Genomic DNA, 4,708 nt, shown 5'->3' with positions numbered 1-4,708 from the left:
CTGCAAGAAAACTGAAAAACAACTTCTAGCTTAAATTGTAATGTACTAACTTTTAGTGATTGGAGAACTAAATTTTGGAGAACTTACTACAATCACTAACTTTTAGTGATTGGAGAACTAAATTTTAGTGATTGAATATGGTAATTGTAGTGGTTATGATAGGCTATGGATAACAGTTAAGGTATAGATTGGTTCTGCTGTATTAAGATGCTCATCAAAGAAGAGTATATAACATAATAAATGTATAAGAAAATATATCATAAATCTCTTTTCTGAAGTTTATAACTAAAAATATAAAATTAAAATATATTAAATAATAGTGAAAAAAATAATAAATAAATATATAAAATAAAATTTAGAAATAAATAAAAAATTTATTTAAATAAATATATAAAATAAAAAAATAAATTAAAAATATATAATAAAAGTATATAATATATGCAAAACCAAAGGGTCTCCAGGCCTGCCTGCAGCTGGAGCTGACATCTGTGGGCACAGCTCTGTCACCCACGGCCCTGGACTGCTGTGACACCTTGGATGGAATAAACTGCACTTAGTGTACAATAAACTGCATTTTGTATACAATAAACTGCATTTTGGAGACAATGAAATGCATTTTGTGTACGATAAACTGCATTTTGTATATAATAAACAGCATTTTAACTGCATTTTGTGTACAATAAACTGCATTTTGGAGAGCAGCCTGGAGTTCCACATCCCTCATTTACAGGTGTGGGTGATGAAGATGAAGCTGATGATGATGATGATGATGATGGTGTGAGCAGTGTCATGGTGACGGTGTCAGTGGTGTTGGATGAGGAGGATGTTGGTGATTAATGTCACCATAGTGTGGGTGCTGGCATATGTGATGATGATGATGACGATGATGAAGATGATTGAGGCGCTGTGAGCAGTGTCCCAGCCTGCCCTGCCCAGGAAGGCAGAGGGAGCCCTGGGAGCCCCAGAGTGGCTCCGCTCAGGGTGGGGGAGAAACCAGAGACCCCCAGGGCTGGGTGAGGGGGGACAGACACAGGGACAGACAGAGGGACAGGGGACAGACACATGGACATGGGACAGACACAGGGACAGATAGACGGACAGGGGACAGACATAGGGACAGACACAGGGACAGACAAACAGACAGTAGACAGACACAGGGACAGACAGAGGGACACACACAGACAGGGGACAGACACAGACACAGACAGACACAGGGACAGACAGAGGGACAGACAGAGGGACAGGAAACAGAGACAGGGACAGACAGAGGGACAGGGGCATGAGCACACACCCATCCTTATGAGAAAAGCACCCATGAACACACAGAGTTGCTTTGCTGAAGGGTTTATTGATTATTGACTATTGATTATTGATTATCAATCATTGATTATCAATTATCGATTATCAGTTGTTCCAGGGCCATTCCCAGGCTCCCAGGGCAGCTCTCCAGGAATGATCAAATCCTGACGGCCTGACAGGGACAGGAGCTGAGTGTGACCCCAGGGTGACCCCAGGGTGACGCCAGGGTGACCCCAGTGTGTCTCCAGAGCCCCCCAGAAACATCCAAACCCCCCCAGAGCCCCCCAGGACCATCCCAAACTGGGGCAAACTGGGGGAAACTGGGGGGTACTGGCATGCCCCCAGTGCCATCCCCAGCACAGCTCCGGGTACCCACCTCAGCCCTCTGCACTCCGAAGCCTTTGGGTTTCTGCAGAGAGGGGGCAGAGGGCACCGGGGTCACCACGGGGTCACCGCGGGGTCACCAGCCCAGCCAAGAGGGGGGCCCAACTGGCCCCCAATATTCTCTAGTGCCCCCCAGTGCCCCCCAGTGCCCCCCAGTGCCCCAGAGTTCCCCCAGTGCCCCCCAGTCCATCCCAGTTCCCCCTCAGTATCCCCAATTCCCCCCAGTCCATCCCAATATCTCCCAGTTCCCCCCAGTTCTGCCCAGTTAATCCCAGTATTCTGCAGTTCCCTCCGTATCCTCCAGTGCATCCCAGTTACTCCCCAGCCCATCCCAGTCCATCCGAGTCCATTCCAGTTCCCCCAGTCCATCCCAGTCCATCCCAGTTCCCCCCCAGTATCCCCAGTTCCCCCCAGTCCATCCCAATATCTCCCAGTTCCCCCCAGTTCTGCCCAGTTAATCCCAGTATTCTGCAGTTCCCTCCGTATCCTCCAGTGCATCCCAGTTACTCCCCAGCCCATCCCAGTCCATCCGAGTCCATTCCAGTTCCCCCAGTCCATCCCAGTCCATCCCAGTTCCCCCAGTCTCACCTTGATGCAGCCCCCAATGCCTCCCACGATCCCGGACTGCAGGGGCAGAGCAAAGGGGATTTGGGATTTGGGGGTTTAGGGATTTGGGGATTTGGGATTTGGGGATTGGGGGATTTTTGGGATTGGGAGATTTGGGGATTTGGGGTTTGGGGATTGGGGGATTGAGGGATTTGGGGATTTGAGGTTTGGGGGTTTGGGGATTTGGGAATTTAGGGATTTGGGGGATTTGGGTTTTGGGGATTGAGGGATTTGGGGATTTGGGGATTTTAGGGGTTTGGGTTTTGGTGATTTGGGGATTTGGGGGATTTGAGGGATTAGGGATTTGGGTTTTGGGGATTTGGGATTTGGAGATTGCGGATTTGGTAATTTGGGAGTTTGGGGTTTGGGATTGGGGGATTGGGGATTTGGATATTTGGGGGGATTGGGGATTTGGGGCTGTACTGGGATGTCCTGGGCTATAGTGGGCTATACTGGTACCCACCTCACCATCACCAATGCCACCAATTTGCTGTGGGGAGAGCAGGAGATATCCCCAACGTCACTGGGGTGTCCCCCATTGCCCCTCATTGCCCCCCATTGTCCCCCATTGCCCCCAGTGCCCCCCAGTGCCCCCCAGTGCCCCCCATTGCTCCCCATTGCCCCCCAGTGCCCCCAGTGCCCCCCCAGTCCTTCCCAGTATCTCCCAGTCCATCCCAGTGACCCCAGTCCATCCCAGTCCATCCCAGTGACCCCAGTCCATTTCAGTTCCCCTAGTCCATCCCAGTATCTCCCAGTGCCCCCCAGTCAATCCCAGTCCATCCCAGTGCGCCCCAGTGCCCCCAGTCTCACCCCAGCACAGATCACTCCGCTGCCCTCCATGTCGGCCTGGGCAGGGACAGCAAAGGTTGGTCAGGGGATGGGATGGGATGAGGAGCCCCAAAAGGATGAGATGGGATGGGATCCATGGAATGGATGGGATTTTTGGGGAGCCCCAAAAGAATGGGATGGGATTTTTGGGGAGCCCCAAAAGAATGGGATGGGATCAATGGGATCAATAGGATGGGATGGGGTGGGATAAATGGGATGGGATGGGATGGGATGGGATGGGATGGGATGGGATGGGATGGGATGGGATGGGATGGGATGGGATGGGATGGGATGGGATGGGATGGGATGGGATGGGATGGGATGGGATAGAGTGGGATGGGATGGGATGGGATGGGATGGGATGGGATGGGATGGGATGGGATGGGATGGGATGGGATGGGATGGGATGGGGAGTCCCAAAAGGATGGGATGGGATTCATGGGTTGGATGGGATGGGATTTCTGGGGAGCCCCCAGTGCTGAGCCCAGCCCGGGGCCCTGCAGCCTCACCTGGCTCTGAGCTGGCAGGCACAGCAGGATGGAGAAGAGCAGGGCCACGCTGAGCACAGCCACCTTCATCTTCCTCTGGCTCTGGGCAGCGCTGCCTGAGGCTGCAGCAGGTGAGGAGCACCTTTATCCCTGCCGGGACTCCTCCCTGCACCCTCCCTGCCAGCCCCCAGGCCAAAGTCCAGCTTGGCACAGCCCCCAGCCCTGGCCACAAGCCCAGCCCTGGCACAGAGCCCATCCCACCCCACCTGTGGCACGGATCCAGCCCCCTCGCCCGGCATCCCTCCAGCTTCCTGCACGGGGCAGCTGCTCCTGGAAGGGCCCAGGCACCTGGGGGGCCAAGGGGGGCAGGCAGGGAGCCAAAGGCACCTGGGCACCCTGTGGGGACAAACCCCAGTCCAACACAATCCATCCTCCAACAGCTCCCCAGTCTCAGGGTTTTGCTGCTCAGGGTGACCCCAGATGTGGCACAAAGTCTCTTTTCCCATCCTGGCAGTCAGAGGAGCCAGACCTCCTCATTTCTCATTCCCGAGGTTGTTTATTGTTTTTTATCTATAAAATTCTTTCTCTGGCCTGCCCAGGTCCACTCAGCAAGACAGTCCAGGCACTCTACCTCCTTCGGGGTGATGTTATCTTTTTATATATTTTTATTTCTACTTTATATTTATATATTTTATAGATATGTATATATTATTCTTTACACATATTTTTATATATTAAAATTTTTACATATTTTAACATATTTTTATATATCTTATGTTTATATTTTATTCATATTAATTTAATTATATTTATAATGTTTATATTTATAATGTTGTCTATTTATGTATACTATTTTGTATATATTTATACACATTTTTATATATTATATTTATATATTTATTTATAATTATATTATATTTATTTATCTATTTATTTATGTCTTTTAGATTTATATTTTTTTCAAAATTCCACATACAATATTTACAATTCCTTCCCAATACCTATGACTTGTGTTAGACAGTGAGCGTCTACCCTAAACTAACCCAAAAGTGCCACCATCACCCAGAGGACAGAGGCCAAGAAGAAGAAGAAAGTCAAAGGCT

At 49.8% G+C, this 4,708-nt stretch overlaps 1 long non-coding RNA gene across 1 annotated transcript; it reads right to left on the bottom strand.

The window, feature by feature from the left end:
- Nucleotides 1-1,348: 1,348 nt before the first annotated feature.
- LOC131094561 (uncharacterized) lies at nucleotides 1,349-3,700 on the bottom strand. Its single transcript, XR_009115687.1, has 6 exons — nucleotides 3,627-3,700; nucleotides 3,100-3,135; nucleotides 2,753-2,779; nucleotides 2,272-2,307; nucleotides 1,676-1,708; nucleotides 1,349-1,471 (listed from the first exon to the last, which is right to left on the bottom strand). It is a non-coding gene; the product is annotated as an uncharacterized LOC131094561 (long non-coding RNA).
- Between the last annotated feature and the right edge of the window lie 1,008 nt (nucleotides 3,701-4,708).

This window comes from Melospiza georgiana, chromosome 29, assembly GCF_028018845.1.
Source record: "Melospiza georgiana isolate bMelGeo1 chromosome 29, bMelGeo1.pri, whole genome shotgun sequence".
Classification (NCBI taxonomy): domain Eukaryota; kingdom Metazoa; phylum Chordata; class Aves; order Passeriformes; family Passerellidae; genus Melospiza; species Melospiza georgiana.
This window is presented reverse-complemented; position numbering and strand designations above follow the sequence as displayed.